We start from the raw sequence: 26,148 nt of genomic DNA on the forward strand, positions 1-26,148 counted from the left end.
CTGCATCGGACCATGCGGCAAAAAAGACTGAGGATATGACGTCGGTCATGCGCTTTTGTACCCTGACGTCCTGATGTCAGTTATAAGCGCCTTGACCGACGTCAGCCTAATACTTTGGTATTCGGGCCGACCGAGGACAGCGGACTACCCATATGTAAGGACTGCAGCAATGTGAGATGAAGAACATCAAATAATCCCTGAGACTGTCCCTTTATGAAAAATTTCTAAGACAAGTGGGCAATAATTTATATGTTGTTTCTCATGGAAAGATTGCGCAAATCTTCACACTTGAAGAATGGAACTCTTTAAATTTCTTTTAAGGAAGGTTACAAAAGGAAATGACCTGATGAACATAAATTTCTAATGAAGCCTTCTGTGTGGGACGAAAGTGCTTAAAATGGAGTTGCGTGCCTTAGATCGTTGCACTTTTAGTACTAGGTTGAATTCTCCAGTGTTTTCTTTCGCACTGTAATAAATTGGTCCAAGTTTTTCAAGCAGTGTGTGCGCCCCTGTTTAATACTACTCTGAACAGTTTAAGCCTTTGATTATTGATACACAAGTTAAGTTGTCTTCCCCAGCCATCTAAGAATCTTAAAGCACAAATACTACAGGATGTATGATTGTGGGAAGTACCTAGACAAAAAAAGCTGCTGTTGTGATGACCCTTATGGGGAATCTGCCTCACAAACTGACATTTTCCCTTCTTGGATGACATGACTTCCAGGTAACCAAAGAGAGAACAAAACCAAAAGAAAAAAACACCCAATCAGGCCACTTGTCTGATGGCTAGGTATTCAGCACAGCAAAAGGGCATTCAGACAGACAAGTGATGGCATTTGGACTGGTGGCAAAGCAGTTCTGGGTAAATGCATCCATATGTCACCTTTATGCCCTACATAGTGTACATGAAGCATACGTGTGATTTACAGCACATACAAGATCTAAAAGGCTTTGGTATACTGGCCAGATGTTGGGCAGTCTTTGGCAGAGGATCCCTACAGTAAAGAATACTGCAAAAGTGATATAGGACATCTGTCCATACCTCAACTCCTTATCTTCTCTGTTGATGTTCTCCTTTATTACCCTGTGAGAGATATTGCCACAAGAAAATTTTGCAAGTGATGAGACTGCGGAAAGGCTGTTCTTATTGTCAGAATGCAGATAAGAGGCCAGGGACATTTGGTTCACATAAAAGCCAACAGCTCCACCACCCACCCCTGAACCTGGGTATCTGCTTCCCTCTGGGAAGTGTGTCCATTTCCTTTTTAACAGAGAACAACCCTGACACTGATAGTTCTTCAGAGATGGGGTGCCTAGATTTCTTAAGTTGCATAAAACTGTCGACCAACTTGAAGAGATGCATGCAGCAAGCTGACCAATGACTACGTTGGCTTTAGTAACTTGTTTGGGCATGCTAACTGCATTAGATGCCTCAGGTGGACATCCAGAATCACAATGAAATCCCTTCAACTTCCTCCTGAACCATATCATTGACACACTGCCTACCCTACTCTAGGTCATAATCCAAACCCTCGTGCCCACGTTGGGCCTGGAGGGCACTAAGGGCTAAAGAGTTTAATATTTCATTTTACTCAGGCTCTCAGAAATCTGAGATGGGTCCTCACACACACACACACACACACACACACACACACACACACACACGCAGAATACACTGTCCAAAACAATTCACTCTCTCTCTCCCCTCCACGCACACTATACACATTTCCTCTCATTTCTATAACATCTCTAAATCTTGATTTGCCATGCTTACACTAATCCTTTCAGAGGTGCTTTAACCAAAGAATGCAGGTCTGCCATCTTTAAATGATATACATCCCACTCACTTGTACATGCATGATGTACAGAATGTTTAGTGTAATCAATCTATCGCAAGAAGTACGTAACCACTTCATCTTTTACAACTACACAATACACATCTGTGCTTAAAGAATATATGCATAGTACATAGTCAGATTTGTAATTTCCTTTCCCAGGCTGAACTAGGAAAAAAAAGACCCACAGGGATCAGAGTGCTATTCCAGTTAAAACGCACACGGGTTCCATTCAACACATCAATAAGTTGACTTGTCTTACTGCAAAAAAGCCAGTACAGCTGGATCAAACATACTGCTTTTTCTGCTGTGTGGGTATGCCAGGTACAGGGGATCACCCCCTGCAAAAAAGAGATGTTTGTGTTTGAATCTGTGTGATTTGATGCATTGTGTGTTCTTTGCAATTCAAACACTTTTGTTTGACAGGCGTTCGATGTTTTGATACTTCAAAATGTCTGTCATACACGTTTGTGTATACATGCAAACATATGTATATAAATATATACATTTATACACATACAACAAACATCAGTCACCTGGAATGTTGAAACCCTGGGTTTATAGAGCCAAACCTGACAGGTTACCGTGGTAGTCCACCAGGACAAATATAAAAAGTGTAAGGAGGCTATGCCAGATGGTAGAAGTTCAGATGAAGACAATGATTAAACGTTCCATTTTGAATGAACAGCATAAGCTTCCTGAGCTCCAGTTTAAAAGAAAACTCCACAGCATAGACTCCTTTTACGAATCTTTACTAAAGGTAATCATGATCAGCACCCTTAGTCAATTACAAGGCTTCTTCAGATAAAGCAGTGGTAACAGGTTCTTTAAATGCTATAAAGGGGGAGCAAGGGCTAGACGAGACGATGGGCTCGAATAGACAAAGTGAGGGTTTGTGTTTCTGCACAAGTGTGTGGTTGATGGAACATTTATTTGCACATTCCAACATTCACTTTCAAAAAAGTTAAGAGCATTAGAGAGTTTGAGACGAACACAGATAGAATGGATCTATTGAAGACTGGCACTTCTTGCTGTGGATCCTAATACTGCATTTTTTGCAAATATACGAGTTGGACAGACCACATTTCTTGCATTTACATAGGGAAGAAATTTCAAAGCAAAAAAAAAAGATAATACTGCAATTCTGAAATGGTTGTGTACTACTCGAGGTTTGAAATGCCCAGCCTACTATGTGGGCAAGACTATCAAGAAGTTTAAAACAATTTCCCACTCTTACCTGACATTCACTAGGAGTGCTCTTGCAAACCAAATGAAAGTTATGCCTGGTTCAACATGTGGGCTGTTGGATCAGACTTTGGCACCTTGCACCATAGCGTTGTATCTGGGTGCTCTGAATCCACTACCCATAATTGCCCTCTCCTACCTGAATCACCTCAGATCAAGTTTGTTGGCTGACCTCAACTGGTGATAAATTATGCAGAAAATAATGAAGGGAAAAAGAAAGACCACTACAAAAGTTAAGAGATGTACAAGGTCAGACTACGCATCTAATTTACAAGATACAAAGGTACGAGTTGAAGACCAAGTTGCTGTAGTAAAAACTTCACTGACAGGCACTCATTTTGCAAATGCGGTTGAAACTGCCATTGACCTGGTAAAAATCAGCCTTATGCTTTGATTGGAAGAACGATCTGTTCAATGAAATGTAGTCTATTAGCCACTTACACTGAGTTACTTTAGACACACATTGTCCGCATTTTGTCTTGAAGACATGAACAAATAGTCTGATTTTCTGAAACGCTCAGTAAGATGAACTTTTACGGTATACAGAGTATATTCTTTTTTGTTAGTAAAGTCTGGAAAGAAAAAAACTGGCATATCAACTTGGGAAAGAATTGCTCTCAGTGACCTTGTTCTTGTGAAAAGTAAGGAATGTTGTTTTGCAGGAAAGTACTTGCAATTCAGACAGGTTTTACATATGTAAAAGCAACCAAGAAGAGTCTTCCATAAAGGTGAAACAGTAGATCTTCTGAAGCTGAAGATTCAAAAGGGTTTTGGGTTTGTAACTGAAGCAAAATTATAATATCCCAAGGAGGAACTAGATCACGAAATGGAGGTTTCAGTAAGAATATTCCTCTAAGTAAAGTCTTGGTCATTTTAGAGAAGCAATGGATGCATCATTGTGCCCAGTGTGAAAATTTGAAATGACTGCTACTTGGACTAATGGTACAGCAACAGCCAGCTTTAAACAGCTTTGATAGAAACTCCAAAAGGGCTGGTAAAGGTTTTAGCCCCTTTGAAGAGGTCCATACAGATTCCATTTACTTTTGTAAATCTTGGTTGAATCCCTTTGAGAAGAAAAATATACATCTACCAGGGGTGAAAGCCTGGAGATTCCAGCAATTGTTAAAATTGCAGAAACCGTGCAGTCAGTTTTAGGGTCTTGAGACCAAGAAGAGCTAGCCAGGATGGGTGATGGAGAGTATCTGGAATGAGATTGAGAATCCATGGTGGGTGCAGAAGATGGCAAAAAAGAGGAATCATACATGCAGAGGCCAGAAGAGAGCAATGAGGATTGCTTTCGTCTTGCACTCCATGGCTTTCTGAATGAACTCGAGTAGAACTGGTCAAAAGGCATAAAGGAAACTTGAGGGCCAAAAATGACTACAGTATCTCTTGGCAACTGTGAAGTAATTGCTAAATTTTTGAGTTATGATGCAAAGAGGTAGCAGCAAGGTTGGCCCTAGTGGGTGAAAATTTCAGTTGCCACTGTGCTGTTGTGAAACCATCTGTGAGGCAATAGTTCTGCTCAAATTTGGCCACTAGAATACTGGACATCCCAGAAATGTGTGGTTTAAAGACACTGCCCACTGCCAAACTCTTGCGGCTTTCCAGCGAAGAGGGTATGAATGCTATTCCACCTTGTTTGTTGATGTACTAAACCACCCACATGTTGTCTGAGTGGATGGCCATCACAGCCTTGGGTAGAAGGTCCTGAAATGCCAGCAACATTAGGAAAACCACCTTTAACTCCAAGATATTGCTGTGAAGTTTGGCCTCTGTTAATGACCATGTTCCTCAACTGTCTTCCTTTGAAATGCACCCCCCACCCTAGAAGGGAGGCATCCATGGTGACTGTAGCCTCAGGAGAAAAAGGACGACAGTGACTGCCCTAAAAAAAACAGCCCTGGATGAAATCCACCATTGGATATGACCTCTGCATACCACAGTTTGGCAAAGCCTGTTCTGAAGATGGAGCTTTTGTGATAATTTTACAGCTAGGGTCCACTGTAGAACTCTCATGCGCTATATGGTCAAATAAACCAGAGTTATAGAGGAGGCCCTTCGACCGAAGGGTTGCAGAATGAATTGTGTTTGAGGCTGAGCATGTATTAATACTCAGTTACAGACCTCAAGGACTTGACTCTTGTCAAGTGAAGTTTTGCTACCTGATGCACTGTGTTCACGTGGCAGCCTATGAATTCAATGCTCCGAGAGAGTGACTGCTTTCTTTGTCGAAGTTCAGTGAAATACCCAACCAAGTTGCCAGAGACAGGACTGACTAGTGTCACAACAGTAGATCCTTGGAGGTAGCAGTTATAATAAGCCAATGGCCTCAGTATGGGAAAACCTGGATCCCTTGCAGCCAAACTGTAACAGCTGCCATTACCTTAGTGAACACCAGGGTCTGTGGCAAGACTGAACGGCAAAGCACTGAACTGATAGTGATCAGCTTTCAGATAAATATGCAGTCTGACTGTTGGACATTCTACACCTAAAGAAATCCCAATCCCTCTGAGCTACGAACTCTAGGGACCTAAACCTTGTCACCACAATAAACAGGACACACTGGAGGGATAGATTCTTGTCCCAGAGACTTCCTATACTCTGGAACAAGCTACCCATCTATGTCAAGCAAAGTTCATTAGCACTCCAAGAAAAATCTTGATGAGAGGATGGGAAATAGGAAATACACCCCGGGGATCACTTCTGTCTCTCTGCTTGACAGTGGCACATGAAAATAACTTTCCTGGGTGGTGTAAGCCATGGAACCTTGTTGGTCAGGCTTACAAGGGCCTTGGGCAGATAGCCTAGTACCTACCTACGAACTTACGCTGCTGGATCGTGATATTGTAGCAGGCATCCTGAAGATAAATACAGCGCAGCCATCCAACTATCCTTCCTCAGCAGTGGAAGGATGGTCACAGTGGTCCATTCACTAGGAGTTTTGTCCATTTTGCATACTGATTAAGACTGCTGAGATCCAATATTCATCTAAGGTCCCTTGTCTTTTCTGGAATTAAAAAGAACCTTGAATAAAACTCTGGATCCTAGCTGGTCTTGGGAAACTGGATGGATGACTGTTTTAAAAAACAGTGAGATCTCTGTTGCTGCAGATTCCAAAGGACTGGCTGGAATATTGGGAATCTTCTGTTTTGTCTCTGGCATTTCTAAAAAGAGTTTAGTATAACCTCTGGTGATCATTCTTAGCACCCAAGAATCATAGCCCGTTTGCCAGATAGAGGGTATATGGAGAGGTCTAACCCCAACTGCCTCTAAAGTGTAGCAATCGGACAAGCGTTCAGGGACGCCGATAATGTTTCTCTGTGAAAGGTGCACAGAAACCTTGTTTTTTGTGGACCACCACTACCCTATTGGGTAACGTCCCATGAAGTTGCCAGCACCTTCTTTGCCATGGGGGCTGTCCCAATGACTGCCCTGGTGAAAACCTTGAGATTTCTTTAACCACATTTTCCTTCTTCCTCTCAGATTCCTAGAAAAGGATCTTTGAAGAGTATAAAAACAGATCCCTATGGCAAACAAGGTCTTAAGTGTCCTGTTCACTCCTAGTAACAGTTTCCTTTACTTTTGGTCCAAATAAGGTGGAAGTGTCATGAAGGAATTTATGAAGGATGCCTTGAAGTTTTCCACAAAATCACACAGCTGTACCCAGGCACGACGTCGCAAGGTAATACCTGTGCCGGCTGCCCTTGCTGTACCATCCGCTGCATTAGATAGCAGTCTCATGGCCACATTAGAGGATGACTAGAGGGTAGACATTTGTGCATCCACCATTTACTAGAAATCCGAAAGTAAGTTACCCCACAGGAAATTTAGAAGCTCCTAAGTCCAGCTGGAATAGAGTCAAGTGTGGTAGATAGCTCAGCGCTCAAAGTGCAAACGTCACTGAAGCACATGTCCATTCCATAGGGCCATGTAGGTTTGGATAATTTTTTTCCTTAATAAATAAAATCATCACTTAAAAACTGCATTTTGTGTTTACTTGGGTTATCTTTGTCTAATATTTGTCTGATATTTAAATTTGTTTGATCTGAAACATTTAAGTGAGACAAACATGCAAAAAAAATAAGAAATCAGGAAGAGGGGAAACACTTTTCATTACACTGTAGGCTCAAATGGAGAGGACAAGAAACATTTGTATAAAAGATTAACCTGACAAACAGTGCATGCGTGTAACACAAAAGCAAGAACTAGACATTTTATCAAAAAAGGTGTTGTACCTAAAAAGGTGGGAATAATAATCCTTCAAGAATAGGATTTTTCCTGTAATGTCTTTAAATGTTAATAGTCTCACAGACAAATACAAAAACGAAAGATTAGTGAACTATATTAAAAACTGTAGAGTGCAAACGGGGATGCTATAGGAGACACTAAAAGATATGAACATATGAATTTAATAAAGAAAGGTTTTTCAGGATGGTTATTCAGCAGAATACCTGGGGCAACAGAAGGGAGGAGTGCTTACATTAATTGCAACAGGAGCTCCACTAGTAATAGAAGAGGAAAAAAAGACAATAATGGTAGATTTATAGTACTAAGGGGCTACTGGGAAGGGAGGAGGACTACACTGGCATGTATTTATACACCATAATAAAATGCTATAATGGAGCTTAAGAAAACTGTGGGAGTAATCATCAGCTTTTAGCAATGAATATTACTTGCAAATCAAATTCCATTCCCATCTGTAACAATGAATTGTCTGGGGGGGGGGGGGCAGAAAGGAAAATATAATAAAGTGGGGTAGATTTTTTTAAAGAAATTTATGAAAATATTTGGCATGGAAGATGTGAATTCAATACTAGGAATTCTGAGTGAATTTACATATTCCCCAAGATACAAAAACTGATCTTGGCTAAACACAACTTACATTTCACAGGAACATCTGCATTTAATTGAAAGTCTTGAGATGCACCCAATAACTATTTCATAGCATGCACAACTTAAAAAAAAAAAAAAAAAAACACAGGGTAATGAAATAGCACTTTCCCACCTATTTATTGAAAAGAGAGGAATTTAAGGAATGAAGATGGAAAACTTTTGAAAATACAAGAATCATTTAGAGAGACCGACAAATATTTAAGTATTGCAAAACAGGGGGAATCTCACAGAACAAGAGTAGCAGCATCTACACAATGTTAAACAGAAAAATAAGGGATTACATTAACATGCATGAATTTAGAAAGACTGCTGCTAAACCATCGTTTTTTAAAAACTAGAGCACAAAAATGTTTAGCACAAGAACTCCGACTACATATAACAAGGAAGATAAGGGATCCTGCAGAAATAACAGAAATGCTCGTAAATGCTATGAAAGCCCGTACAGATCGGAGAAATATGGAAATTTATGTCTATAATGGCTAAAAGAATGGCAAAAGTGATGCCAAAATTGATAGATATTGAACAAAGCGGTTTTGTGGAAGGAAGACAAACATCTGACAACAAACAGAACACTGATGATCCAGAGGGAAGCAGAATGCAAGAAAATACCACTGTTGCTGGTGGGTCTTAATGCAGAGAAAGCATTTGACAGAGTAAGCTGGGATTTTATAAGCAGAGCAATGGAAGCATTTGCATTCCCCTGATAAAATTATAAGGTTGATTAGGAGGATATATAAAGGATCGGAGGCAAAAATTAAAGTGGGTAGGGTCCTCTCTGATGATCTCTGCTTAAGCACAGGAACCAGGCAGGGGTGTCCTCTCCATGTTATTTGCATTACATTTAGAACCACTGGCAACGAAAATAAGGGGCTCAGAAATTAAAGGATACAACAGGTACGATAGTCAAGAAAAGCTGGCTCCATTTGGAGATAACATATTATACCTAACAAAACCAGAAAGGGACATTACAGTGCTGTGGACCATATTGAGACAGTTTCAAACTTTTTCGGGATACAAAATTAATGAAGCTAAAACAAAAGCAATAGCTGTAAATGACCCAGATACAAAATGGTTCAGCAATATCCACGTTTATCGGGACATGATACAATGAAGTATTTAAAAGTATCTATTAAAATGGTACTGATGCGACAGTAAGCATATGTGGGAAGAGACTCAACAAAAAGATAAAAACTGAGAAAATAGAAGCTCCATTACATGGATATTGATAGCAAGACAAAATCAGTTAAAATGCTTTTAGTCCCTTTACTTTTATACACAGGTCAAGCATATTTTTATCAATCCAGAGGATAAATTCTGGATACCAATTAAGAGCTGAAGGATTTTACCTGGGAGGGGAAGAAGGCGAGAGTCAAGTGGGATAAGCTTATTATTCCAATATAATTGGGCAGATTGGGATTACCAGAGTCGAAGCAGTATTTAAGAGCAACACAGTTAAGGCTGCTATACACAGAACAAGCAGAAAAGTATAATTCAAAGTGGAAAGAGATGATGATGAAACAGGGAGGAAGATCAAGAAACGGGGAGAGACTGATTTTGGATGCAGACCTTTAAGCAAAACAATCATGCAGAAATGATATTCATAAAGTAGCAGAAAGTCTTCTAAGAACTAAGCCAACATGGGAATGGAGAAAGGAGATTCTGCCGATAAGGATGACTGCAATTTGGGAGAGAATAGGCAAGGGGTGGAACATACTGGAGAAAAATGGCAACGGAAAGTACAGTTGTGTACAATTACCATAAATGTAGATGTTAGAGTGTCTTCACTGTTGCAGTAATGACTGTAGGGTTCTCCCCTGCCGGCAGGCAGTCCCCGGTCGGCCAGAATCCCAAAGTCTGGGTCCGGCATCGGCTGTTCAGCCATGCTCCCTGACGTCAGAGCACCAGGAGTACAAAGCTGACAGCCGACGCCATGTTCTCCAGTTTTTCTTGCACCAGATGTCAGGTGCTCCAAAATGAGTAAGATCCCATACCCTTTGCAAATACACCTCAAAGGAAAGGTGAAGACGGGAACCACACAAAAGAAAAAAATAAAAGGGGACAGGAGGGAGGGAAACCCAGACTGCAACAGTGAAGACACTCAAACATCTACATTTATGGTAAGTGTACACAACTGTACTATGTTCATAGTGTTTCACTGTTGCAGTCATGACTGTAGGGTTGAATCCCAAAGCAGAATAAAAGGGAGGTGGTCAAAGAAGAGGGGGCGGCTAAAAGGCCCTGCAAGACAGCAGAAGCAAAGCCTGCCCTAGACTTAGAGTAAAGAGGTAGATTGTAGTGCTTGGAAAAAGTATGCACTGAACTCCAAGTTGCAGCTTTCAAAATGTCTTTGGTAGGAACTCCTCTGAGGAAGGCAGCTGAAGTGGCAGCAGCTCTGGTACAGAGCGAGTCCTTATACTCCCTGGGATTTGCTTTCCATGATGTGAATAACAAAATCAGATTCCATGAGCAATTCATTTAGAAATGGTCTGTTTTGAAATAGCTTTACCTTGGGAACTTGAAGCATAAGAAACATGAGGAGTGGGGAAAAAAGTTGGCAAGTGAATAGTTTGATTTAAAGCCACTTTGGAAACCACCTTAGGCATGAAAGAAGGATTAGTCTTTAAAGACACCCTGTCTTAATGAAAAATAATATAAGGTTCCACAGCCATGAGAGCTTGCAACTCCGAAACTCTCCTGGCAGAGGTCAGAGCTAACAGAATGGCTGTCTTCCAAGATAAAAACTTGATGTCAGAATTGGCAGCAGGCTCAAAAGGAGGTAAGGTGAGTTTTTCCAAAACATAGTTGAGATCCCAAGCAGGAATGGGAGGAGATCCATGGGGCCTTAAGTTCTTAGCTCCTCTGAGAAACTGTCTCATGAGCTGATGGGAAAAGATAGGAGGGTCTGTATTATGAGCAGAAATAGCAGAAGCATGGATCTTTATGGAAGAGAAAGAGAGACCCTTATGTAAGAGGTCTGTCAGGTAAAGTAAAATCAGAGGAATGTTAGGAATAAGAGGATCCGAATCCTGAAACTGCATCCAGGTGCAAAATCTTTTCCATTTTCCTGCATAAGATTTTCTAGTGCAAGGACGTCTGGCTTCTAAAATGACATCCATAACCTGCTTGGGTAGGAGAGAATGAATCAAGGACCCTGGATTAACCAGGCCGCCAGGCTGAGAGTTTTGACATGGGAGTGCAGAACCTGACCCTGGTGCTGGGACAGGTTCGGAGTCTGTGGTAATACCCAAGGGGGCTCCAGACAAAGGTTTTTCAGAGTTGGGTACCAAAACTGTCGAGGCCAATTTGGGGCCAGCAAAATTATCATCTTGGGCTTGTCCTGTTTGATCTTTAATAACACCCGTGGAAGAGGTAGAGGTGGGAAGGCATACCCAGAGAGGTTTCTCCAACTGAATGATAGTGCATCCACTTTCCAAGCTAGTTTGTGGAAAGTCCTGGTGCAAAAACTCTGTAGTTGATGATTGAGATGGGATGCAAAGAGGTCTATGTGAGGACATCCCCAGACTGCTGTAATCATCCTGAATATTTTGGTGTCCAGCATCCATTCGTGTGGATCAGACAGGTTTCTGCTCAGACTGTTTGCCAGGAAGTTTTGCTTCTCTGGTAGAAATTGAACTTGAAGGTCCAGTTTGCAAGCTAGAGCTGTGTTCCATAGATTCATGGCTAGTCTGCAAAGGGGATAGGAATGAGATCCCCCTTGCTTGTTTATGTACCACATAACTGTGGTGTTGTCTGTCCGTATTAGTAGCTGTCCTGGTTGTAGAAGATTCATGAAAGCCAATAGAGCGTTCTGTACGGCTAACATTTCCTTTAAATTGATATGCAGGAGTTTCTGATCCTTTGTCCAAAGGCCCTGCAGACAGTTGCCCTGAAAATGGGCTCCCCATGCATAATCTGAAGCGTCCGTGGTTAATATCAGAGTGGCTGGAGGCAGACTGAAGGGTTTTCCTATGTTTAGAGTACATGCCTTGGACCACCAAAGGAATTCCTTTTGGAGACAAGGCAGGACGGTGATCTGTATGTCTAAACTGTGGCAATGTTGAGACCATACACTTTTTAGGTTCCACTGAATTTTCCTCATATGTAGTCTGGCATATGGTACGAGAAGGATGCAGGAGGCCATGTAACCCAAAGCCTGCAGGAATTTCCTTGCAGAAAGCTGAGTTAAAGTTGCCAAGGTTTTGAAAGTTGAAGCCAGCTGTAATTGTTTTTCGGATGTCAGAAAGGCCATCTGGGTTGTGGTGTTTAGAAGAGCACCCAGAAAAGTAATCTGTTGTAAGGGTGTCAAATTTGACTTTATGCTTACAGAGAATCCCAGGAACTTGAGAAGGTTCTGAACAAATTCTAGATGCTGGAGTAAGACATCGTTGATGTCTGCCTGAATTAGACAATCGTCCAGAGAAGGGTAAATTTGAATTCCCTTGAGTCTGCAATAAGCTACTACTGGAGCCAGGCATTTGGTGAAGACCCTGGGCGCAGTAGACAATCCAAAGGGCAGCGCAGAGAACTGATAGCGACTCGATCCGGCCCTGAACCAGACGTATTTTCTGCATTCCTGCCTGATGGGAATGTGCAAATATGCCTCCTTTAAATCCAAAGTTACCATCCATGCATTTTTGGGTAGCACTGGAAGTAGCTGCTGTAGAGTAAGCATCTTGAATTTTTGTATCTCGAGAAAAAAAGTGTTCAAGACTGACAGATCCAGAATGGGTCTCCATGAATTTTGCTTTCTGGGGACTAGAAAGAGCAGAGTAAAAACCTTGTCCCATCTCTGAAAGTGGAACCAGTTCTATGGCTTTCATAGCCAAGTCCACCTGGTTTGAGGCCTCTAACCATTGGTGTTTTGGAAGATCTGGCCATCCGCTTGGTCTTGGTAGGGTATGAAAATGGAATTTGTAACCTCTTGAAACCACATCCAGAATCCACTTGTCTTAGTCCAATTTAGGTTCATAGGTTGGTACTAGGCTATCAGCCCTAGGGCCTATACAAGCCTAGCCATAATAATTCCCTGGCTATTTCTTCCCACATTATTTACTTTCCTGGACCCCCGTCTAGCAGGGTGACTGACGTGATCCCTGGGGTGAATTTCCTTTCTCCCATCCAATCGTCAAGATTCCTCTTGAAGAGGTCCAAAGAGGCACTCTGCTTGACATGTATGGGCAATCTATTCCAGAGTCTGGGGAGTCTCTGGGTCAGGAACCTATCCCTCCAGCATGTTTTGTTTATTGTGATGACAAGGTTTAGATCCCTGGAGCGTGTAGCTCTGAGGGATTGGGATTTCTTTAAGTGTAGCATGTCCAACAGCTCTGGGTTTGACATGGCCTTGTATGTTAAGCAGAGATCGCCTCTGAGTAGACGATATGTGACAGAGTATAGCTGGAGTTTTTTTAAGGCGGTCAGCGTAGGGCATCTGCTTTAGGTGAAAAAGAGAACGTTTTCCTCAGAGTGGGGCTTCCAGGCAAGAAGTTCCTGCAGCCCAACAGAGGGAGTCATTGAGCCTGTTTTCTATGAGCTTGCAACCTGTCCTCTTCCTCCCCTAGGGGTGGAAGCAGTCCACTGTCTTGGTCTATAAGAGGCTTGCGTTTGAGGCCTTCCTCGGGAGCGTCTGTATCTACCCCTCTGAGGCCTGTCTGAATTGGGAAAGGACCAATTATTTGTAGGCCAATTCCTACTAAATCTGGGTGGCTGTACTTGTAAGAAATCTTTAACCGTTTGCATGGATTTTGCCTTGTCCTCCATCTTCTCAATCCCCTCTTCAGCCTTAGGTCCAAACAAAACATTATGCTCGACAGGAGCATCCAATAACTTAGCTTTTACTTGATATGGCAAGTTTTGTTCCTTTAACCAAGCATGCCTTCTAATGACTGTACCAGAGGCAGCAGCCCTACAAGAAGCCTCCAAGGCATCAAATCCACAGTGTAAACCATGCTTCCCAACTTGTTCAGTGGCATGCATTAAGTCATGTAATTCCTTATCTGCACAGGCAGAAATGGAAGTTAGCTTTTGTTTCAAAACAGACAGAAGAAATTGCTGGTATTTCAGCATATGAAATTGACAGTTTAAAGCCCTAATAGATAAAGTAGCAAAAGTGTACACTTTTTTGCCCCATCTTTCTAAAGATCTGGAATCCTTCTGAGTGGGAATGGGGTTTTTAGCAGTAGCGACCTTAACCCCCTTAAGACCCTGAGAAATGGTTTCAGGATCAGCAGTAGGATTCTTGTACAAAAACTGGTGGGAATCAGGAACCCTATAATATCTGTCTGGCTTGCCAGGAGCTGGAGGAAAAGAGTCTGGAGTTAAGTTAGCCTCCGAAAAAGCATCATCCACAATATCCAAAATAGGAGGGATAGCCAGGGGTCTATGTTGGGTAGAAGAAGAAAATCCCCAAGTCTTTTCTTAGATTCTGAGTACTCCTGTCCTTCCCAGTGAAAATGTTCCCTCATTTCATGTAAAGTTTCCCCAAAAGAGAAATCCTCAGGGGGAGAAGCTGAAGGAATGGATTCCTCAGCATCAGAATCCTCATAAGGAGGGAAAGAATATTCCTGGTCAGAAGAAACTGAAGAAACAGAAGCCTGATCAGAGGAGTCATAATACACTTCCTGCCTTGGCCTTTTATCTGGAGGGAGATGTGAACCCCTAATCATAGTAAGTCAGTCCTCCGCCATCTTAAGTAACGGTTTCTGAGACTTGGGTGCCTGATCAGAAGAGGCCTGAGCTGTAGTCTTTGATTTGGAAGGAGTCTTTGCCTTTGTCTTTGGCTTTGCCTTTATTAGAAGCTGAGTAGGACTGAAAACCCCTTCGGAAGCTGGTACCTGCACAGCGGCTCCGGACCCATCCGAAGGAGCATTGTCCGAAGGTCCTGCAACAGAAATATTCAAAAGCCTAGTTGACTCCTCGTGGGAGTCCGTTTCGGCCATCTGTTCCGAAATGGCCGACGGCAGGGGCTGCAAAAGCGCCTCACTGACTACGGCCGAACCTGAAGCTGGCTCTGCTTGTACAATATCATCCGATTTGGACCACGGAGGCCTGTCTTTATCCTTGCGTCGTTTGTGAACTCCGGTAGCCGGAACCGAATCCGATGACATTTTGTAATTAAAGCGCCTACCGAAGTAATGAAATGCAAAATCGTACCTTCGTTTAATCGAACGTTGATTGAATCTAGCACAAAACAGACAACTAGTTACGTCGTGGTCAGGGCCTAAGCAAGGAATACAGTAAGAATGAAAATCCTTATGAGGTATTTGCTTCCCACATGAAATACAATTATTAACTTTTTCTGACATCGGACTGGAGCAAGAAAAAAGTTTCCCCAACGGGGTACTTAGCTTTGAGTAGGAGAAGAAAGTCTTCGGACTGAAGTACGTTTAGCAAAAATTGATAGGAGTTAGCCAACCGGCAAATGCGAACTGCTATCACCGCACAGCAAGAAAGACAGGAGAACATGGCGTCGGCTGTCAGCTTTGTACTCCTGGCGCTCTGACGTCAGGGAGCAGACTTTGGGATTCGGGCCGACCAGGGACTGCCTGCCGGCAGGGGAGAACCCTACAGTCATGACTTCAACAGTGAAACACGATGAACATCCAAGGTATTGCAAGCAAACAACTAGAGAGGGAAGGGTAATAGAATGGAAGACGCCAAGAACTTGCTTCTACTGCAGGCTAGAGACTGCCTTCCACACTAAGGACTGAGAGACTACAGGAAAAGAGAAAGAAATAAGAAGGGGCCCTAAATGAAAGACCAGCACTGGTAGAGTTTTTAATAGAATCTAGAACATAAGTTGCCATTAGGAATGGAATAATTAGTAGAGCATACAAAATACTGCATGATAACTATAAGAATCAAGCATAGGAGGTTATGAAGGATTGAGAAGAGAGATTAGGTAAGCAATTCACAAAGAAACAATGGAGGGATACATGTATGTCCCCCAAACATGCAACAAAATTATTAGTTCTATACTTACCATAAAAGTTGGCATTTGACCTTCTCTCATTCTGCTTCCCTGATGGATTATGGATCTGATCCTCAGATATGAATCAGCCGCCTTCCACAGACTTTAGCTTCCAGGCTTGAGCTCCTCCCTTACCCATAATCCTCTGCCCCTACCGCTATCTCCTCAGATTGAGTTTGCTGCCCCTAACAGAAAGCAGACAGAAAAAAAAAAGGAACCAAGGGCTCAACCTGGAACATCGGTTCCAACAAAGGCCTTTTCAGATCCTTAAAAAAAAAAAAAAAAAAAAAAAAAAAAAAAAAAAAAACCTTTTTGGAGGGGGATGGGTGGGAAGGTGAAGCAGAACGAGTGAAGGACAACACAGATACCAAATTATGCCAAGTACATACCATAACCAACAAATCTGATGTTGTCCCTCTCATTCTACTTCACTGATGGGTCAGTCCCCAGCTACAGCATTTCTTGGGTAACCTCAAGAAAGGATATGCCAGAGCACCAATGAGCCAAAAGATGTCCTGCTCCTGGGGACCATGTCCAACTTATAATGGGTCACGAAGGTATGCGACTTGGACCAGGTTTTGCTGCAACATAAATGAGATCAATTGGAACTCTCGAAAAGGCTACTGATGCAGCTATGGATCTTGTTGCATGGGCTTTTGGAAAACTAGACAATTTCATACCATTTTTCTCAAATAAAATGACATGTAACTGGTTATCCACTTTGTTACTGTCACTTTTAAAACAGCTTGACCCTTATGACTAGACAATAAAGACAAATAACTGCTCAGATTTTCTTAATTATTTTGTTCTATATAGGTAGAAACATAACTGTCTGAACATCCAAGAAATGTATATTCTCCATTGTTAGAATAGTTAGGAAAGAACACTAGTAACTGAATGCACGGATTTATGTTAGATTCTGTGGCTACTTTTGGCAGAATGGATTAGCACACACAACTCTCTATCCTTTTAGACGAAAGTGCCTGCGATTCAGAAACTTTTTTTGCTGAGGTAATGGCCACAAGAACAGCAGACTTCCAGGACAAAAATTTCAAGTCACAATCATTAGCTGGTTCAAAGGGTTTTTGAGTCATCCTTTGCAGAATGACAGATGCCATGGAGGAGTGGGGACTTTGATCAGAGGTCTGAGAAGAAAAAAGTACAGTTTTGTACCTACCATAAATGTAGATGTCCGATAGATATGCAACTGCAGTCATAACATATGGGTTGTCCTGCCTCAGGCAGCCCTCGGTCGGCCGGATTCCAGAGTCTGGGTCCGACGTCAGCTGATGTCGCATTTCTCTCCGACGTCAGAGCGGCTGGAGTACATAAGCATCAGCCGACGCCATCTTCTTCAGTGTTTCTTGCCCCAGATGCCAGGTGCCCTCCAAGGAAGGCTGTAATCAAATTGGAAGATAAAACAGATTTCCAGACAAATAAATAAGAAATAAACAGATACACCATAACAGATATCCCCAGCTAAGGGTAACAGGGATAGGAGTGGACCCAAGGCATAGAGGGGAAGGAGGGAGGGAAAACCCGACTGCAGTTGCATATCTATCGGACATCTACATTTATGGTAGGTACAAAACTGTACTATGTCCTTCAAGAATGCAACTGCAGTCATAACATATGGGTTGAATACCATAGCTTAGCTGGGGGAGGTGGTATGCTCTAGGAAAAGGATGGTGTAGCTATCAATCCCTGCAGGACTGCCGAAGCAAAGCCTGCTCTGGATCTGGAATATAGAGGAAGGTTGTAGCGTTTGGAAAATGTATGCATGGAGCTCCATGTAGCAGCTTCTAGAATGTCTTATGTAGGCACCCCTCTTAAGAATGCTGTAGAGGTGGCTGTAGCTCTGGTGGAGTGTGGTCCGACATTGGCTGGCACACTCTTTCCATGGAAGGAATAACAGAATCTGATGCAATGTCCAATCCATTTAGAAATTGTCTGTTTTGAAATTGCTTTTCCTTGTACTCCAGGGGCGTAAGCTACAAAAAGCTGATCAGTCTTCCTACTGGACTTGGTTCTGTCCAGGTAGTAGCGAAGCTGTCTGTGAATGTCCAAGGTATGCAACAGTCTTTCCCCTTTGTTCTCAGGATTGGGAAAGAAGGTAGGCAGGTGAATTGCTTGATTTAAAGAGTCCATAGACTTTTGGGAGAAAGGTAGGGTTGGTTCGTAAAGAGACCCTGTCTCTGTGAAAAGTTATGAACGGTGGTATAGCCATTACGGCCTGTAATTCCGAAACCCTTCTTGCTGAGGTAATGGCCAACAGGAATGCTGTCTTCCAGGAGAGAAATTGTAAATCCACAGAAGCTGCTGGCTCAAAGGGAGGTAGTCAATTTTTCTAGGACAAAATTGAGGTCCCAAGCTGGTACTGGTGCCTTTCTTGGGGGCTTTATATTCTTGATTCCTCTAAGAAATTGCCTTAAGGATGTGAAAACACAGGTAGATCAGTGTTGTATCTGGCTGAGATAGCTGAAGCATGTATTTTTATAGAGGAGTATGAGAGTCCATTATGTAGCATATCTGCCAAATATTCCAGGATGAGTGGAATGCTCAAAAGTGATGCATCATGGCCCTTGGTGGTATTCCAAATGCTGAATCTCTTCCATTTGGCTGAGTAAACCTTTCTGGTGGATGGTCGGCGGGCTTCTGTCAGTATCCGCTGAACTTCTTTGGAAAGAGGTAGGTTGAGGTTATTCATGGGATCTCCCAAGCTGTTAGCTGTAGCGTCTGGATGTTGGGATGAACTGTCCTGAAGTTGTGTTGTCAAAAGTTGGGGCCATTGAGGGAGGGCCCATGTTTTGTTGTGACATATGCTCAGTAGTAGTGGGTACCAGTGCTGTCTTGGCCAGTCTGGAGCTATTAGGATCCCCTTGGGCTGCTCTGCTTTGATCTTTAGTAACACTGTGGTCATCAGTGGCAGAGGTGGAAATGCATAGATTTTTAGGGAGCTCCAGTTGAATGAGAGAGCATCTATTTTCCATGCTTTTGCATGATATGTCCTTGAACAAAACTTCTGTATTTGATGATTGAGGTGGGAGGCAAATAAGTCTATGTCCGGCCTGCCCCATGTCGAAGTGAGTCGTATAAAGATTTCTGGATGTAACCTCCATTCGTGGGGGTCTAAGAAATTCCTGCTTAGACTGTCCGGCAGAACATTGTCTTTGCCTGGAACAAACTGGGATTGCAACTGTATGTTTAGGCTCAGTGATTTTTCCCAAAGATTCATTGTCAGTCTGCAAAGGGGGTAAGAATGAGTGCCCCCCTGCTTGTTTATGTACCACATCACAGTGGTGTTGTCTGTCCATATTAGTAGGTGGCCTGGTTGTAGTTGTTGTCCGAAGGCCTCGATGGCATGCATTACTGCCAGCATTTCTTTTTGGTTGATGTGCAGATGTGTTTCCTTTGGAGACCATTGTCCTTGAATACATCTGCCCTCCATGTGGGCCCCCCATCCAAGGTCTGAGGAGTCTGTGGTCATGGTCTGTGTTATCTGAGGTTTTTTCAATGACATACCTGTGTTTGACTGGCTTACTGAGGCCCACCATAGAAATTCCTTTTGAAGACATGGAATGAGTGGTATGTTTGCTTCTAGGCTGTTGCTGTGTTGAGACCATAAGCTTTTTAGGTACCACTGAAGCTTTCTCATGTGTAGTCTTGCTAGTGGTACCAGGAGAATGCAGGATGCCATGTAACCCAGGGCCTGTAGGAATCTCCTTGCAGTCATCTGGGTGAGCTTTGCTAAAGTTTTGAAGTAAAGAGTTAGCTTCTTTTGCTTGTCTTCTGTCAGGTAAGCCATTTGAGAGGCTGTGTCTAGTTTGGCTCCTAAGAAGGTAATTTCCTGGGATGGCTGAAGTCTTGACTTTTGAAAGTTGACTGTGTATCCCAGAGCCTGTAGCAAATGTATGACATAATTCAAGTTTTTTGTCAAAGTTAGTTTGTCGTCCGCTTGTATGAGGCAATCGTCCAGGTACGGGTAGATTTGAATCCCCTGGAGCCTGCAATGAGCAATTACTGAAGCCAGGCATTTCGTGAATACTCTGGGCGCAGTAGATAAGCCAAATGGCAATGCTGAGAATTGATAATGCTCTGGCCCTGCAAGAAATCCGAGGTATCTTCTGCAGCTGTGTCTGATAGGGACATGCAGGTATGCCTCCTTGAGGTCCAGAGTAATCAGCCAAGACCCCTTGCCCAGCATGGGAAGGAGTTGCTGTAGAGTCAGAATTTTGAACTTTGGTACTATGAGAAAAGTATTTAAAGCGGACAAGTCCAGTATTGGTCTCCATTGAGTTTCTTTTCTTGGAACAAGGAACAGTCTCGAGTAAAATCCCTGACCTTGTTCTTGTGGAACTTTTTCTATTGCTTTGATCTGAGCAAGCAGAGAAATTTGCTTGATAGCCTCTGCCCTCTGGTTTTGTGGCAGGTTTGGCATACCCAGTTTTCTTGGCAAGGTATGAAAATGGAACCTGTAACCGTGGTCTATAATGTCCAAAATCCATTTGTCCTTCGTTAGACTGTGCCAATTTCTTGTAAACAGAGATAATTTTCCACCCAAAGGAGCTTCTGCTTGCTCCTTGGTCAGCGGACCTAGAGGAAAGTCATTGAGAATGTCCCTGTGGGGCGGGAGAAACCCCTGTGTCACTTCTTTGGTTTCCTGGTTGCCATTGTCGTCCCCTGTAGGATCCTCTGTATTGGCCTCTTCCTCGGGCACGCCTGCTTTTGCCCCTTTGAAATCTTTCAGGATTAGGAAAGGACCAGTTTTTTGAAGGCCAGTTCCTGCTGAATCTAGGTGGCTGAACCTGGAGGAAATCTTTGACTGTCTGAACTAACTTGGCTTTTTCCTCAATGGACTTTAACACATCTTTAGCATTAGCACCAAAAAGCTTGTTCTTTTCCAAGGGTGCATCAAGAAGTTTTGCCTTAACATGATCTGCTAAAGGTTGATCTTTTAACCATGCATGTCTACGAATGACCGCCCCTGTCATAGCTGCCCTATATGAAGCTTCCAATGCATCATATCCACACTGTAGAAAGTGATTGCTAACTTGCTGAGAATTGTGTACAGCCTCCTGCAAAGACTTCCTATCTAAAGGTTCAGGGGAGGCCAATCTTTTCTGTAAATCATCTAACAGGAAATCTGATATTGAAACATGTGAAAGAAACAATTGAGAGCTCTCATAGATAAAGTAGTGGAGGTGTAGACCTTCTTCCCCCATCTCTCCAAGGACCTTGCTTCCCTGTCGGAGGGCAAAGGGATTTTGGAGGTGGTAGCTGAAACCCCTTTAGGCCCCTGGGAAATTGTTTCTAAATCAACAGCATGGGCCCTAAAGAAATGAGAATGGGTTTCTGGGACCCTATAGTATGTCAGGCTTGACAGGAGCAGGAGGAAGAGTATCAGGGGTAACACTGGAGTCAGTATAAATCATCCAAAACATCAAGCACAGGAGGTATAGCTAAGGGTCTGTGTTGGGGCTTTTTAAGGAAGGTTCAAGGCTTTCTGGAATCTGAATATTCCTGGCCTTGCCACTTAAAATGCTCCCTCATGGAATGCAGAACTTCCCCAAAAGACATATCCTCAGGAGGAGAAGCCGAGGGGATAGATTCCTCTGCATCAGAATCCTCATAGGTCTGGAAGGGCTCTTCCTGGCTTTCGGAGTGAACAGAGTCCTCAGAATCTTCATCAGTGGGGAGAGGGTCAGGGGGTTCAACCCTGGGCCTCTTATCAGGAGGAGTCTGGGATCCTCTCTCAGGATGGGCCTAGGAACCTCTGATCAGGGAAATTAAATCTGCGGCCATAGCCATGATTTGAGTTTCAGGTGTAGGCTGAGATAAGGTCTTAGCTGAAAGATGCTTGGACTTGCTGGCTGCCTTGGCCCATGTGTAGGCCTTGATAGACATGGACATGGGAGGCCTAGCCGCTCCACGTGCAGGAGTGACCTTATCCCACAGCAATGGTCTCGGGCATTTCCTCGGTTTCAGTATCCGGAGGAAAGTCAATAACTGGCGGAGTGGCCTCCGGTATCGGAGGTATCGGTAATGTGGTGTCTTCGGTTCGGAGCGGTGGAATAACCGCCTCAGAGGGAACCGGAGCACTCGCAGTTAGTTTTGGTGTGGTGTCTGTGGAAGACGCGGGCCGAGGATGTCGGTCCCGGTCTTTTCGTTTCTTAGGAGTCTTTGTTGTCGGTTGTTCCGACGGCATCGTATAATCAAATTTATCGCCAAAAAAGTCTTCAGCGAACTCCGCCCGGCGCCTGAGAGTGCGCTTGTTAAAGTGAGCACAGGCGGCACAGGCCGAGACGTCATGGTCTGGGCCAAGGCAAGGGAGGCAGTAAGAGTGGAAATCCTTATGAGGTATTTGTTTACCACAAGACAAACAATTATTTACTTTTTCAGTAATTTCTGACATCGGCTGAGGCAAGAAAAGGTCCCCAACGGGGTACTTAGCTTTTTTGATGACTTTGGATTCGAAGAATACAGGAGCTGACCGACCGGCACTTGCGAACTGCTTCTGCTTCGGGCACCGCGCAGCAAGAAAGACGGGAGAAGATGGCGTCGGCTGATGCTTATGTACTCCAGCCGCTCTGATGTCGGAGAGAAATGCGACATCAGCCGACGTCGGACCCAGACTTTGGAATCCGGCCGACCGAGGGCTGCCTGAGGCAGGACAACCCATATGTTATGACTGCAGTTGCATTCTTGAAGGACATCACATTTCATAAAGGCTTTACATAACCTGGTTAAAGCAATATATCCTGAATGTAATCCTGAATGAAAACTGGAAATGGCTGCTAACTGGAGCTTAATGATCGCAAACCTAGAACCAAATTCAAGAAATGAAAGGAATGAACAAACAGGAGCTGAAAAGGGATCAATGTGATGATTAGCAGCCCAAATAGTAAAGCTTTACCACTTGCTTTTATATATTTTCTTTGTGGATGCTTTCTGGGAAGCTATAATATCATTGACTGGCAAGGAAAACCTGGACACACTAGCAATCAAGGGAACTGGAGAAACCAAGTGGTTAACTTGAATGTGGGGAGATGAGGGTAAAGTTGTAGCATAGGGTGATACCGAAGGTCTGGTTTGGGTTCCAGTATCCATGGAGGTTACCTCAGGTGAGACCAGTGGAACGGGAACCAAATCTAAGGAGTCCAAAAGGCGGGCAATGAGGATCACAGTACTCTTCAACCGTTTGGCTTTCTGAAGATACTTTCGGATCAGTGGAAGAGAAGGATAAGCATAAAGTCCAGGGGGCTACTCGTGAACAAGAGCATTCCTTAGGGGAAACTCCCTGAAGGAGTTAGAGTGAAATACCTGCACCACTTGTTGTGAGGGTATGCAAAGAGATAGCAGCAGGAGTGACCCCAACAGTCAAATATCTTGTTAGTTGCCGATTGGTTGAGGGACAACTCGTGAGGCATCAGAAAGGACCTACTGATCCTGTCTACCAATACACTGGATTTCTCCAGTACATGTCTTGAAATACGCTGAATTTCTCCGGTACATGTCTTGCAAATAGAAAGAGGTGTGAAGAGCATGCCCATTCTCAAATTCTCGTGACCTCTCTGCACAGTGATCAAGAACAGGTTCCTCCTTGCTTGTTGATGTAACAGATGACTTGCATGTTGTCCGTGTGAATTGTAATGGTCCCCAGAGTGTGTCCTGAAAAGCTTGCAATGATACGAGGACAGCTCTCATCACCAGGAAACTGATACACAATCTGGTCTCTAGAAGAATCCACATGCTTTGGACTGTCTTCCCCTCAAAAAGCCCTCCTCACCCTAGGTGGGAAGCATCTGTGGTCACTGTGGCTATGGGGGAGGGGCTATCGACAGACTGGAATGAATCTACTATTCTAAATGACTTCTGCAAATACTGGTTGACCAGATAGGAACAGATAGGGACTGATATAGAACCTGATCATTGAACAGCCAGTGTCCACTGAAGAATGCGCATATAGTATCTGGCTAGATGCACCAAGATTACAGCAGCAGTAATAGATCCTAGGGCCCGTACAATCAATCTGGCAGGAGGAGAGGGATGAGATAATGTAGCTTGGATATGAAGAGTCGAAGTGTTGATCCGATGTTGGGGCAAGGAATCTACCTGCGTAATGGTGCTCAGCTGAGCCCGGATGAATTCCAAAGTTTGTACTGGCAACAGGAACTTGGTTGCAAGGAAAAATGACCCCTAACTGCCTCCAGAGTCTGGCAGCACACATCAGCAGCGTTGAAAGGACTTGTTGGAAAATGGCTCCTTAAAGTCTGGTTTTGTGGGCCCCCTCTGCCTCTAGGGCGCTGTCTCCCATTAAAGACTCCTCCCTCCTCCGCCTCTGGAGGAGTACTCTCTGCTTTGATCAAGAAAGGAGCCTTGTGATTTTCTGAACCAAGTCTTCTTAGGCCCTCTGATTCCTTGAACAGGTTTGTTGAGGGGGGGGGGGGAACTAACCAAGATGTAGAAAGTACAGTTTTGTACCTACCATAAATGTAGATGTCAGATAGGTATGCATCTGCAGTCCTTACATATGGGTTTGTCCTGCCTCAGGGAGCCCTTCGGTCGGCCGGATTCCAAAGTCTGGGTCCGGCGTTGGCTGAGGTCGCCTTTTCCCCGACGTCAGAGCGCCTGGGGTATAAAAGAGTCAGCCGATGCCATCTTCCTCAGTTTTTCTTACCCCAGATGCCAGGTGCCCTCTAATGAAGGCTAAATTTGGAGAGATGCTAAAAATTCCAAACATGCACAGTAATATAAACCAAATACACCATAATAGATAACCCCAGCTAGCTAGAAAGAGGGATAAATACTCAAGGAATACCACAGAAGGGTAGGAGGGAGGGAAATCCTGACTGCAGATGCATACCTATCGGACATCTACATTTATGGTAGGTACAAAACTGTACTATGTCCTTCAAGAATGCATCTGCAGTCCTTACATATGGGTAGAATACCATAGCCAAGCTGGGGGTGGTAGGACCTAAGAAAAGGATGGTGTAGCTAAAATGCCCTGCAGGACTGCAGTAGCAAAGCCTGCTCTGGATCTGGAATATAAAGGTAAGTTGTAATGCTTGGAAAATGTATGCACGGAGCTCCATGTAGCAGCTTCTAAGATGTCCTTTGTAGCCACCCCTCTTAAGAAGGCTGTGGAGGTGGCTGTGGCTCTGGTGGAATGAGGTCTAATGTTGGCTGGCACAGTTTTGCCATGAAAAGAGTAACAGAATCGAATGCAATTCCCTATCCATTTTGAAATTGTCTGTTTGGAAATTGCTTTTCCTTGTACACCAGCAGCATACGCTACAAAAAGCTGGTCAGTTTTTCTGTAAGTCTTAGTTCTGTCCAAGTAGTAGCGCAACTGTCTGTGAATGTCCAGGTTATGCAGAAGTTTCTCTCCTTTATTTTGTGGATTTGGAAAGAAGGTAGGCAGGTGAATATCTTGGTTCAGTGAGACCCTGGATACCACCTTTGGCATGAATGAAGGATTGGTTCTCAATGAGACTCTGTCCTGATGAAAAATAAGAAATGGCTGTACTGCCATGAGGGCCTGTAACTCAGATACTCTTCTTGCAGAGGTTATGGCCAGAAGGAAGGCAGTATTCCAAGACAGGAACTGTAGTTCTGCAGATGCTGCTGGTTCAAAGGGAGGTAGAGTTCATTTTTCCAACATGAAGTTAAGGTCCCATGTAGGCACTGGTGGTTTCCTTGGAGGGTTGATGTTTTTTATCCCTCTTAGAAACTGCTTTAGCAGCGGATGAGAAAATACAGGTGGATCAGTGTTGTACTCTGCTGAAATTGCTGAAGCATGGAGTAAGAAAGGCCATTATGGAGCATTTCTGCCAAGTATTCCAGGATATGTGGAATGCTCATTACTGTCGGATCTTGGCCCTTTGTGGAGTTCCAAGTGTGAAATCTTTTCCATTTTGCTGAATATGCCTTTCTTGTGGAAGGCCGCCGAGCCTCCTTGATGATATCCTCTACCCTTTTGGATAGTTTATCCAGGCAAGGAGTCAAGGTATTTTCCAGGCTGTCAGCTGCAAGGTTTTTAGGCTGGAGTGCAGAGTTTTGTAATTGTGCTGTGTCAGAAGAAGTGGCCATTGTGGTAGAGGCCACGGTTTCGTGCGTGACAAGCTCCTTAACAGTGGGTACCAGTGTTGTCTTGGCCAGTCCGGAGCTATCAGAATCACTTTTGGTTGTTCTGTCCTGATCTTC

General features: G+C 43.6%; 1 protein-coding gene across 1 annotated transcript in view; it reads right to left on the reverse strand.

Moving 5' to 3' along the window:
- ARHGAP35 (Rho GTPase activating protein 35) overlaps nucleotides 1-26,148 on the reverse strand; it is a 1,275,888-nt gene that overhangs the window by 1,021,606 nt on the left and 228,134 nt on the right. The window lies entirely within an intron of this gene.

This window comes from Protopterus annectens, chromosome 1.part0, assembly GCF_019279795.1.
Source record: "Protopterus annectens isolate FY-2018-M chromosome 1.part0, PAN1.0, whole genome shotgun sequence".
Lineage (NCBI taxonomy): Eukaryota > Metazoa > Chordata > Ceratodontiformes > Protopteridae > Protopterus > Protopterus annectens.